Source organism: Hevea brasiliensis, chromosome 15 (genome assembly GCF_030052815.1).
Source record: "Hevea brasiliensis isolate MT/VB/25A 57/8 chromosome 15, ASM3005281v1, whole genome shotgun sequence".
Taxonomy (NCBI): Eukaryota; Viridiplantae; Streptophyta; class Magnoliopsida; order Malpighiales; family Euphorbiaceae; genus Hevea; species Hevea brasiliensis.
In genome coordinates this window covers 59,585,391-59,598,853 of record NC_079507.1, presented here as the reverse complement: position 1 = coordinate 59,598,853, position 13,463 = coordinate 59,585,391, and the positions used below count along the sequence as shown (strand labels likewise).

General features: G+C 41.5%; 1 protein-coding gene and 1 non-coding gene across 2 annotated transcripts in view; one reads left to right on the top strand and one right to left on the bottom strand.

Annotated features, from left to right (window-relative positions):
* LOC131173756 (uncharacterized) overlaps window positions 1-451 on the top strand; it is a 61,298-nt gene extending 60,847 nt beyond the window's left edge. The window contains exon 4 of the mRNA XM_058135889.1: window positions 306-451. The gene's annotated coding sequence lies outside the window, so the exon portion shown is untranslated. The remainder of the gene's footprint in view (window positions 1-305) is intronic.
* Window positions 452-7,234: 6,783 nt separating this feature from the next.
* LOC131174271 (small nucleolar RNA R71) lies at window positions 7,235-7,341 on the bottom strand. Its single transcript, XR_009144519.1, has one exon. It is a non-coding gene; the product is annotated as a small nucleolar RNA R71 (small nucleolar RNA).
* Between the last annotated feature and the right edge of the window lie 6,122 nt (window positions 7,342-13,463).

Sequence of the window (13,463 nt, the reverse complement as noted above, 5' to 3'; positions counted from 1 at the left end):
CGGCTTGAGTTCTTCATTTGGGACCCTCGATTTGGTTTATTAAGCGAAAGTCCGGCTTGAGTTCTTGGCACGGGTTGGATTTAAGAGAGCTGTACAGGGGATCAGCTCCCAATATATTATGATTGATGCTACAGGGTGCGTGAGTGCTCCAAATTACCTTTTTGATGCTATGATGTGAATTTATTGCTGATGTTGCATTTCATTCTACAGGTTGCATGAGTTTTAGATAGTTATAGAGATTATGGTTAAAATTGATATTTTACTCTCTGAGTCGAACGCTCACTCCTGTTCAAAAATTTTTACAGGCCACAGGAGGATATTTTATTATGGGTTAACCTGCTTTTCTACCTCGCAGGTTGTTTATCAATATTGTGTAATTTTAATTACTCCTAGAATTTCCGCATGTGTTAGCAGTAATTATTTGAATTTGGTCTGTAATATTATTATCATGTTGGACCTGTAAACTAAATATGCTATGCATGTTTGATTGATTGGATGAGGGAGCTGAGCTCCCATTTATTTTATGTTGATGAGTATGTGGAGGGTGAGCTGAGCTCCCCAAATGACTATATATTGTGTTTATAGGTCGGGTGAGTCGAAAACTCCCCGTTGGTAAGCCCATTTTATGGCCGGACTCTGTCCGTTTGTTTTCTTGAAATTGGGCCCAAATGGGCCTCAGCATTGGGTAAATGAACAGTTAGGCTTACTACGGGCCTTGGGGGCTTTAGGCTGGCCCAGGTCCTAGTGCCGGTCCGGCCCATAGGTTGGGTTGTGACAAATGTGGTATCAGAGCTTAGGCTTCAGATTCTTAGGGAATGTTGTCTAAAATGTTGAGAAGAGTCTACTAGGAGTCACATGCGGAAATATAGGGTCCACATTCGTCTTGCATTGTCATCTTTGCTTCTAGTTTCTGCTCCATATGTTATGTATAAATATGAGTCTATAGAGCTGTGTAATGAGCAGTTTTGAATTTTGTGGGCTAATCTCTTGAATTTCGGAAAATGCGTAGAAGCGAGAGGCGCCATTGCACGAGCGGATGTGCTGACGAGGTGTCGACAGATGAGGCGCTGCCCAGGAGGCGGGGTAGGAGGCCTAGAGGCTGCTCAAGTAGAAGAGCGACTACCTGATTCGAGCAGTCTTTCATGGCACGAGTCCTATGGACCCCATGGCGACTACTCTAGGCGGTGCAGAGAACCATCGACATGATGGCACGATACATGGTCCACCCTCCACGGCGGCGATCCACCGCACCAAGAGAGGAATCTTACAAACAAATCCTAAATTTCCAGAAGTGGGAGCCTGGTACCTAAGATGTGTCAGACGATGCAGATCGGTTTTTGGATTCCTGACGAGAGCAGAATCTGATTGGTGATAGAAGATTGATAGAGTGTATGCAGCACGTCATGGGGCCCATGCCTATACAATGGATGAATGACTACGTGTTACCGGATGGAGGGTTTGACATGGGCTCGGTTGTGGAACTTTTATCAATCGGTTTGTGCGAAAGCTTGAGAGATCGAAGCGGTGGGCCTTTGAGGCCTTAAGACAGAATGGCAGTGCAGTAGATGAATATGCTCTGCAATTTACGGAATTGAGCAGATATGCCCCTACAGCAGTATCTCTGAGAGACTATGAAGGTGAAAAGATTCCTAAAGGGGCTTGACAGAGATATGCAAACCGGCCATGATGTACGTCGATCTTTTGATGTGGTGGTTGATCGAGCAGACATGATTGAGATCGATTATCTTTGTGGATGACAATGGAAGAGCAAAGAAAAGCGAGCGAGAGGTTCCTCGGTATTCCTTCCATGGGTACTCCGGATAGTGGTGGCGGAGTAATTACAGAGGAAAGAGTAGGAACAAGAAAAGTGGTTTTAGACACAAACCACGAGGATTCGAACCAGTGCGGATCCAGCGGTGGTCACGATTCGAGTGCAGTAGTTCTGGTGCGGCTCAGATCCTCCTTGGCACCTTGTGCCTGGTGTGGAAGAGGACATTCAGGACCTTGTTTGATGGGATCGAGTATGCTTGGTGTGGCCAACGGTCACTTTGCTAGAGAATGCCCGTGTTGGCCGAGCCACGGATGGGGTCACAAGGTTACATTGCGAATGTTCCTCGGCAGTTGTATCCAGTGCTTCCAACATGGCGGCGATCGATTCGGTGGCCAGGGCGAGGACAAGGGGCGTGGATTTGGAGGCGGTCGGAGGTAGAAGTCGATGTCGAGTTACGCCACTCGGGGTAGAAGTCAAGCTCGGGTTTTCACCACGACCCACCGGGATGCTCAAGCTTCAATTGCGGTTGTGGCGGTATTCTTACAGTGCATTCTTATGAGGCTCGTGTTTTGATAGATCCGTGCTACGCACTCGTTTGTCTCCCTGTGTTTGCCATGAGGTTGGGTAGAAACCCTACAACTTTAGAGTGCCCTTTGTCGTTAGCTACCCCACTTAGTGACAACATAGAAGTAGACATGGAATTTCTGGGTAGCACAGTGGTAGTGGAATGAAAGATCCTCCCTGCAGACTGGGTTCCTCGACAAGTAATGGATTTCGATGTAATCCTGGGGATGGACTGGTTGGCAACTCAGAATGCCACCTTAGACTGCAGGAACAAAGGTATACTTCCACATACGGTGTGGAAGAGTTTAGCTTTGATGGTGACGAGCGTGGCTCCATATAATTTGGTGTCGACAATTAGTGCTAGAAAAATGTTGAGGCGTGGATGCCAAGGGTATTTGGCATTGGTGAGAGATACATCTGTAGAAGGTGTCGGCATGGAAAATGTTCTGTTGTCGGAGAATTCATGGATGTCTTCCTGAAGAGCTTCGGGGTTGCCACGAGAAGGGAATAGAGTTACTGCATTGATGTTGTTAGGGTACAAACCCCATATCGATGCCACCTTACAGGATGGCACCAGTGAGTGAAAGAGTGAAGGAGCAACTACAGGAGCTTTTGGACAAGGGTTTCATACGTCCGAGCACGTCACCATGGGGTGCTCCTGTTCTATTTGTGAGAAAGAAGGATGGGTCATTGAGGTTGTGCATTGACTACGAGGTGAACAAGGTCACCGTGAAGAACAAGTATCCACTTCCTCGGATCGATGATTTGTTTGATCGGCTCAAGGAGCTAGATTCTTTTCAAGATAGACTGCGATCGAGGCTACCATCGATTGAGAATCGGGAATGAGGACGTGTCCAAAGCGGCTTCAGGACAAGATATGGTCATTATGAGTTCTTGGTGATGTCTTTTGGACTCACTAATGCACCAAAGACCTTTATGGACTTGATGAGCAGGGTGTTCAAGCCATTTTTATACCGTTTTGTCATCGTATTCATAGATGACATTACAGTATACTCTCGGACCGAGGAAGAACACGTGTGGCACTTGAGGATGGTGTTGCGGACTTTGAGGAGCACCGGCTATACGCCAAATTTTGAAATGTGAATTTTGACTAGAAAGCATCTCATTCTTGGGACACGTGGTTTTTAGAGACGGCATTAAAGTGGATCCCAAGAAAATTGAAGTCATGAATCGATTGGCTTAGGCCTACAACGATCCCGAGGTGCGAAGTTTTCGGGTTTAGTGGCTACTATAGGCGTTTTGTACAAGATTTCTCGGGATAGCGGCTCCCTTAACTAAGTTGACCGGGAAGAATGTTCCATTCATTTGGACAGATATTTGTGAGGTGAGTTTCGAGCTCAAGGAGTGTCTAACCACTGCCCCTGTGTTGACACTACCTGTGAGTGGTGAAGGATACACCGTGTATTGTGACGCCTCCAGAGTTGGCCTAGGGTGTGTTTTGATGCAGAATGGAAAGGTAGTGGCTTATGCTTCAAGGCAGCTGAAGAGGCATGAGCAGAACTACCCCACCCATGATTTGGAAATGGCGGCTGTAGTCTTTGCACTAAAAATCTGGAGACACTACCTGTATGGTGAAGTGTGCGAGATATACACCGACCACAAGAGTTTAAAGTACATCTTCCAACAGAGGGACTTGAACTTGAGACAGAGAAGATGGATGGAGCTTCTGAAAGACTATGATTGCACCATCCAGTACCACCCTGGAAAGGCCAATGTTGTGGCAGATGCCTTGAGCAGAAAATCTTCTGGCAGTTTGGCGCACATTTCAGTAGAGAAGAGACCATTGATTCGGGAGGTACATTAGTTGATGGATCAAGGTTTAATCCTAGATCTGTCAGATGAGGGGGTATTGTTGGCTCACTTTTCAGTGAGGCCAGACTTGAGGGACAGAGTTAGAGTTTCCCAGCACAGAGACCAACAATTGATGAAGATCATAGAAAGAGTACAGCAAGGTGAAGGTGGTGAGTTTGGGTTTGCCAATGATGGCGCCCTAGTGCAAGGTTCTAGGATATGTGTGCCCGATGTGGACAACCTCAGGAACGAAATCATGCGAGAGGCACACTATACAGCATGCGATATCCACCTGTGTTCCACCAAGATGTACCATGATGTGAAAGATAGTTACTGGTGGAATGGCATGAAGAGAGACATAGCAGACTTTGTGTCCAAGTGCTTGACTTGTCAGAAGGTGAAGTTTGAACACCAGAGACCGTCAGGGAAGCTGCAAGAGCTCCCTATCCCAGAATGGAAGTGGGAAATGATCACTATGGATTTTGTGACTGGGTTGCCTCGTACCACGCGAGGATATGACTCGATATGGGTAATTGTAGACCGTCTGACCAAATCAGCTCACTTCTTACCTGTAAAGACTACATACTCTGTGGCACAGTATGCCCGGCTCTACATTCGAGAAATAGTCAGATTGCATGGAGTTCCGGCTTCCATAATATCTGACAGAGGGCCCCAGTTCACTTCTCGGTTTTGGAGAAAGTTGCAGGAGGCACTTGGCACACAGTTGAACTTCAGTACAGCCTTCCACCCTGATGCACATATTTTGCATAGTCATTTAGGTCTAATTTCACAATCATTTTATTTGGTTATTAGTCATTTTTAGCTAATTTCATTAGTTATTTAGTTAGTTTTCCATAATTGTCAACTTTGGATTAATTTGTAATTTTTGCTTTGTATTGTAGGAAAAAATGGTGTTTTTGAAGGACTAAAGAGAATTTTGCCATTGAGGAGTGTCTTCTACAGCAAAAAGATGCCAAAAACAAGTTTTCAAGCTGAAATATGCATTGACGAAACTGTGCATAACTTGCCGCATAAGCTATGCGATTCGCATAAGGAGGAAGAACACTGTTCGAACCGGTAGAAATGTGCATAAGGAGATCGCACGACTTATGCACATTCTCACCTCCCTTATGCAGATTCACGAAATTGTGCATAACCTATGCACCAAGTCATGCGACTTCGCATAAGTAACCCGAATCGTAGAAATGTGCATAAGGGATTTGCATAACTTATGCGATCCACTTATGCGATCCCAAAAGAGCTCATTAATGAGTGTGAAGATTCCCTTAATGTATTCCTCCTAGAACATACTATTTTAGGGCTCCATGTCAGAAAAATGATATAAATAGTCCCATTTTCTCATTTTAGAGGAGGAGGCAAGGAGCAAAGGAAGAAAGGAGGAGGCTAAGCAGAATTTGAGGAGTCATTTCACCTTCCACACCATTTTCAACTAAGATTTGCAGATTTCTTTCTTTCTTTACACTTTTCTACACTTCTAGTGTTTAATTACTTACTTCTTAGCCTAGATTAAAGCTTTATTTCCATTTAAACTCATCATATCTTGTAAGCATTATGGATAGTGAGTAGTTTACTTTTGATTCTGGAGTAAGGGTTGTAATATTTGGGATATTTTGTGGATTTTGATTGGGTAATCTATATTTTGTGGTCTTAATGAGTTTTATTCATTTCTTGTATGCTTAATGACATGCTTAATGTAGGATCCCATTGAGTAATGTTCTTAATCCATGGTTGAAGCACCGAAAGGAGAAGGCCTTGTGATAGATAATCGGAAATTGGACTTAATTAACTTAGACCTAGAAATAGGCTAAGGATTAAGAGGATTCATAGATTAATTAAAGAACTTAATGGGTCTTAATTAATTCTAACTCCACGAAAGTAGGATTAGTTTGATTAAGGCACTCTTTGTCTCACTCGAAAGGGAATTCAAAGGATTTAAGAATTAATCTCCTTAAAACCCATTAGTTTCACAAGATTGGATAACCAATTTAAAATCCCAAAATAGCTCGAATATGAAATCCGAACTCGGAATCGCCTTTTACCATTGTTAATTTCTAATCGAATTTAATCATTCGCCAATTTAAATATTGCCATATTTGAACTTGCTTATTTCTATTTGATGCAATTTTAGTTTAATTAATACATTGTTGAATAGAATATTAATTTTGCACAATTAGATTTCACACTCCATTACCCATTAATTCATCATTTTAATCTCATAAATACTTCAATTTAGTCAACTTTTATATCGAAAATTCAATCATTAACACAACTCCTCGTGGGATCGATATTTTCTATACTACTTATGCGACCGTGCACTTGCGGTTGGGACGCATCAAGTTTTTAGCGCCCGTTCTTGGGAGTTGTTTGTTTAAGATTGAATTCTTGATTATTTTAGTTGTTTTTAGTTTTATCTTTGTTATCTTTTCATTTTGTGTTTGTTTGTTCTTTTTAAGGTACTTTAATCTTTTATGAGAAGAGCTAGAAGCTCAAGTGACACAACCTTACTTTTCAATCCTGAAATTGAGAAATTTTGCACGGCCAATAAGAAAGAAACCAGAAGAAGGAAGGAAACTTGAGAGAAACCGAAATTGAAGCAAATATGGTGATGAAAGAATTAGAATTGGTGTTGGTAATCTTTGGAAATGGTCAAAACAATGAAAATGAAGCCCAAGGAGAAGAAGTTGTTAATGCAAACGTGCCTAGGGAAGTATGATGGATCATGCTTTTCCTCGTTTTGATGACTTGATAGAGAGCCTATCAAGACCAAGTATTGATGCAAACAGCTACAAGATGGATTTTGGAGTTCTTCAAATGATCCAAAACTCTCAATTTGGAGGACATCCTTCTGAAAATCCACACACACACTTGAAGAAATTTGCTATGATTTGCGACATGCAAAAACAACCTGGAGTGTCTGATGATGCAGCAAGATTGAAGCTATTTCCATTCTCTTTGAAAGATAGAGCATTGGATTGGCTTGATTCTTTACCTCACAACTCCATTACAAATTGGGAGCAACTAACTGATGCATTTCTTGCACAATATTTTCCACCTGGAAAAACTCAAGAGCTGAGGAATCAAATGACATCTTTCAGACCAAGAGAAGATGAAACTCTCTATGAATCATGGATGAGATGGAAGGAATTGGAAAGATTGTGCCCACATCATGCCATTCCAAAATGGATGATAAATCAGAATTTCTACACAAATGTCACTCCTGCAATCAGAGGAATTATTGATGCTCAAACAGGAGGAGAATTTATTATAAAGCATGAAGATGAAGCTTATGAGTTATTAGAGAAAATTGCAAAGAATACTCATCTTTGGAGTAGTCCAAGAGGACCAGCCCAACTCGAAAAGGCAAGTCTTTGGGATGTATGATCTTGATCCATTCAACATGATTAATGCAAAGTTTGATGCACTTACAAATGTCCTTGCTAAGAAGATGGAAGATTTGAGTATGTTGGTTAGTTCAACATCATCAGCTGGAAGTTCACAACAAGTGGCTTATGCAGAGGAAACTACCGGTGTGGAGTAGATTATGGAGAACAAGCGGCATATGTTGGTAATTATGGAAACAAGCAAATGGGAATCCTTATTCTCAAACTTACAATCCAAATTGGAGGAATCATCCCAACTTTTCATGGGGCAATCAGCAAAATCAAGTTCAAAATCGAATTTTCAACCACAACAAAGAAAGTCAAGTTCCATATCGACAAAATAGGCAACCACTGCCTAATTTTCAACAGAAAAATATGAACCCTCCACCAAAACAGCAAGAACGAAATTCCACCACTGAAGCTTTATTGCAACAGATACTTGCCAACCAAAATAAGCATGATGAGGAGATGAGAGAGGTGAAAGCAAGGTTGGAACAAATGCAAACACACAGAATCTTTGGAAAACCAGATTGCACAACAAGCATCTTCCTCAAGTGCCAAATCTTTTGGAAAGCTTCCAAGTCAACCAGAAAATCCAAGAGAGCATTGTCAAGCTATTACTTTCTGAAGTGGTAAAGTTCTAAATGATGAGAAGAGTGAAAACAGTGAGAAGAGAGAAAATGAGAAAGGAAGCGTGAGAGTGGAAAACAAGAGAGTGCAGAAAAATGTAAGGAGAAATTTGAAGAAAAAGAAGAGAAGTATATACCTCCTGAGCCCTACAAGCCACAACTTCCCTTTCCTCAAAGATTTCACAAAGCCAAGCTTGATAGGCAATTTGGGAAGTTCTTAGAGGTTTTGAAGAAACTTTACATAAATGTGCCTTTTGTTGATGCTCTTTCCCAAATGCCTTCTTATGCTAAGTTTTTGAAAGAAATTCTCTCAAACAAAAGAAGACTTGAAGATTATGAGACTGTAGCCTTAACTGAGGAATGCAGTGCTATCCTCCAAAGGAAACTTCCTCCAAAGCTCAAGGATCCAGGGAGTTTTTCAATTCCATGCCATATTGGGGAATCATGTTCTATAAAAGCTTTATGTGATTTAGGGGCTAGTGTAAGCCTTATGCCCCTCTCCATCTATGAGAAGCTTAACATGGGAGATCTTAAGCCAACCCACATTTCTCTTCAGTTGGCAGACAGATCAATTAAATATCCAGAAGGGATCTTGGAAAATATACCACTGAAGGTTGGAAAATTTTACATCCCAGTTGACTTTGTCATTTTGGACATGGAAGAGGATTCTCATATGCCAATCATTTTGGGGAGGCCTTTCCTGGCTACAGCTGGTGCTTTGATTGACGTGAAAGGTGAAAAGCTTACTCTTAGAATCGGAGAGGATCAGTTAGTCTTCAATATTGGCAATGATAAGAAGAAGCAACATGAAGATGTAGACTCTTGTTTGAGAATTGATATAGTTGATGAGTTAGTAAAAGAGCACTTTAGAAAGAGCTATCCGAAGGCTTCTCTTGAAAGTTGTCTTATCCATGAAGGGAGTATCAATGATGAAAATCCAAAAGAGGCTGCATTTGCACAAGATTTGAATAGTAATCCACCTTGTCCTATGGCACCAATCTTTCAAGTTGAGGAAGTGGAGAAAAGTGAAGTAAAGCAACCATCTCTCAAAGAAAAAGATGCACCAAAGGTTGTCAAGAAAGAAATGGTCGGATTTTTAGACAAAGCAACAAGGATCTTCTCATGTGATGGAAAGAAAATGAAGTATAGATTCATTGAAGCACCTATTGGAAACAGAGGCAACAAATTCCAATTTCAGCCACCATGAAACATGAAAAGAGTCTAGCTAAGGACTATAAATTAGCGCTCTTGGGAGGCATCCCAAGTCCTTTTATTTTGCTTTTGTTGATTTACTTTCATTTTCATTAATTTTGTTTTTTATCTTAAATCTCCCCAAATTCAATTTTTGACATTGTTAAATTTTGTCTCTTGTAGATGTAATTCAATGAAGAAGGGCTGGTGAACTATTGGGGAAGTAATTCTTAACTTGACAAATTTAGTCCTTCAAAAGAACTGATAAGCTTTTGCTGCATAATCTGTGCAGGAGCTGCAATCTAGTTCATGCAGAGGAAAAATAAAATCTGCAGCAAAAAGGGGTGTCTGCAGCCAATGACTTGTATTTTTGATGAGGTTGGATGTATATCAATGGAGAAAGGTTGGTGAACTGCTGAAATTGCTATCTGGTTTATGCAGAGCAGAACAATAAAATCTGCAGCAGATTACATGTGTTTTTGGTGAGGTTGGGTGGGTAATTTTCTAATATTTGTGCTTATAATGATATTATGGTGGTAAGTGAGTCATTTTTGCAGTTTTGAGCTTCTTTGGGTTGTAGGATTCAAAGTAGAAATGTTGAATTTTCTTGGCAAATCTTGGAGATTTCATTTCTCATTTGTGGTTTGATGCAACTTTATACAGATTTTTATGGAGTTTTATGTGCTAAATGTTGATTTGCAGAATTTGAGTCAAAATGGCATAGCTCTCAAAGGTCTTTTATGTAGGATCCATTTTTACATGCTTATGTGATGCACTTTTGATGAATTTTGAATATATTGATGTGTTTTTGGTGAAAATTTCTCATGGTTTGTGCTTCATAGAATTATATTTCATCATTCCAGGGTATCTTTCACACTTGCAATCCATGTTCTATTGCATTCTTGATCTTGTTAAACTTGTGCATAAGCAACTGCATAGCTTATGCAATCCTGCATGACCAAAATTCTTGCCATTTTCACCTTTATTGCAAGTGCATAAGGAGAGTGCATAGCTTATGCAACCCTGCATAACCTCATTTTGTCAAAATTCATATCTGTCAAAACTTGCATAAGGTGAGTGCATGACCTATGCACAATTGCATAACTTCAAATCCTTCATTTTCTCTCTGTAGAAGTTTGCATAAGGAAGGTGCATAAGCTATGCATACGCATAACCAAAATCCACGGCTCAATTCAGTAGAAGGTTGCATAAGCGAGTGCATAACCTATGCATACGCATGACCAAAAACCAGAAAAATCATCCTTGCCGAGGGTGCATAAGGAAGGTGCATAGCCTATGCACCTCTGCATAACCAAGATCTTCAAAAAATCAATTCACGAAGAGTGCATAAGCGAGTGCATAGCCTATGCACTCTGCATAACCAGCAGAAAATCCCAAAAGTTGCGAGACTGCATAAGGAATGTGCATAGCCTATGCATACGCATAACCAAAATTCTGAATCCCAAAAATTGCCGCGAGTGCATAAGCGAGTGCATAGCTTATGCACATCTGCATGACCCAAGTTTCGAAAAACAATTATTGCCGAGAGATGCATAAGGAGTGCATAACTTATGCACTCCGCATGACTTCGCTCCTCACCATTTCAGGTCACAGAAACATGCATAAGGGCGGCATAACCTATCCAATTGAGCATAAGAACTTTTCTGAAATATAAATCCTTTTTGAAACACGCACAAGTTATGCATAAATCATTTTCTCCTTATGCAATCTCCTACAACCCGATTCAAATTCATTTTCAGCAAAAGCCATTCCCACCACCTCCACTTCCCGACTCTTGAACCCCACGACCGCCCTTCATCCTCCATTTCTTTCCGGCATTCTCGCCGTCTCTCTCCCATCTTCTCCCGCGCTCTAATCACAAAAACCCTAAATCCCCCTACATTTCCATCTCTTCTCCAATCGACCATGGATTCCCTCCCCATTCCCGCCTCTCCTCTTGAAGTCACTCCATTGTCTTGATACATCCCCCTTCCAATCCTCCACCACAAACGACACCACCACCACCTCCATCAACCACATACAAACGCAAAATTAGGTCCAAATCCGTGCGACCCATGCCCTCTGCTCCTCCTCTGTCCAAACGCAAAGACCCACCCACCCCATTTTCGGAACCACCTCCTAAAAAACCAAAGGCTCCAGCCTCTACACCTTCTTCAAAGAGAAGGACGGTTCAAGAACCCCATTTGTATCCAAAGCGCCTTGGCCTCTCCCTGATACAATTCAAAAAGCCGCTTTCAAAAGACTCAAGGATAGGAAAGTACAACCTACTAGGTATATATCTGCTGATGCTCTACAATCTCTGGGTTTATTTGATAATGTAGTTGCATTTCTTGACGGTATGGGTTGGACAGAATTTGTGCATAAGCAAGAGGTAGTTTATCCAATTCTAGTTTTGGAGTTTATTTCTTCATTCTCTGCTACCCTCAACTTGCATGATGTAGACCATAAGCCAATTATGACATTTAGATGCTTGGGGCAACATAGAGAGCTGTCATTGGATCAATTTCATAGCATTTTTGGTTTTGCAATTGATGGGTTCTTTAGAGTACCACATACTGGAGTAGAGGTAGCCAATAAAGGCATCTGGAATCCTGCCCAATTTTGGAGAATCATAACAAATCAACCCCAAACCTTCTCTGCTGGTAGGTCCAAAACATCCCAAATCCTTGACCCTGCACTTAGGTTTATTCATAGGTTGATGGCTAGCACCATATTGGGCAGAGGGACTAGTTCAGTCTTTGTGGGCAAATCTGAACTTTTTATGTTATGGTGTGCATTTCACAAAGTTAAGGTGTCTCCAGGTTACTTCTTTTGCGAACATGTGCTGCATATTGCCACCAAATCCATTGGTGATATTGTTTTGGGTGGACTCATCAACATCATAGCCAAACATTTTGGCTTTAATCTGCAGAGCACTCAATCCCAAAGACTTGAGGACACTTCCTATTTTGATATCGCACACTTAACCAAAACAGGTTCCATTTATCATATTTTGATGACACTGCCACCTGCGGCCAGCCGAGCCTATTGCACAACCGAACCCAACCTTTCACACCCCACGGCACCCTACTACCCCTCCCCCACCCCCTCAGCCTACTCAGGACACTCCAGCTACCTCTGCTCAGCCCATTCCTCCTACAGCTGAACCTACCTCATCCACAGCACCTCCTCCATTCAACACTAAAGCCTTATTCACCTACCTCGACAGGCTTAGTGATGATATCTACTTTGTGGATAGGAAGCTTGACAGTGGTCTTGATACACTAAAGGATCGTCATGAGCAACTGTTTGACCTTGTCATGGAAACCAGGACAAGCAGAAAGAATCGAAGGAAATGGTGAAGCAACTCATGATTTTCTGGGCATGCCACCCCACCTCCATCACCTCCTCCTGCACCATCATTTCGATTGTAGCGACCACCATTATAGCAACATCCTTGGACAAAGGAAAAACAATAGACATAGATTAGTGTTTAGTTTACTTTTGTTCAATCTTGTAGGACCTTTTCTTTGTAAATATGTTCAAACATTTATACTTTGTTTTGGATTTTGTTGATTTGCTCTGAATTAGTTTCTTTTAAATTCTGTTTCCTTTGAAGTTTTATTGAATAGCTATTACATTCGTCTTCTTTGATTTTTATTGCACTTATTGCCTTTTTGTACATATTTGCCCATACTCTGTCTATATTCCCATACTTTTACTGCTGGTTGTACATTTCCCCTTGCCAATTCCCATGCAGCAGTTTTTGTATACCCTGCACAGCTATGAATTTCCTCATGCATAACCTTTGCATAGCCTGTGCAACCCTTTCTGCTACTTCTGCAGAACTGCACAGGTTGTATTTCCCTTATGCAACTGTCCTGCATAGCCTATGCCACATCTATTGCCTCTTATGCAGCACTGCATGGCTTATGCACCTTACCTATGCACATGTTCTGGACAGCACTTAACTCCGCATAACCTGTGCAGCTTCTTATGCATCCCTTTACCTTGAATGCTCTATACCAGGTAACTCTTTCCTTTTGCTCTTAAATTTCACAATTCCTGGTAATTTCTCTTTACTTTGAATTTTGA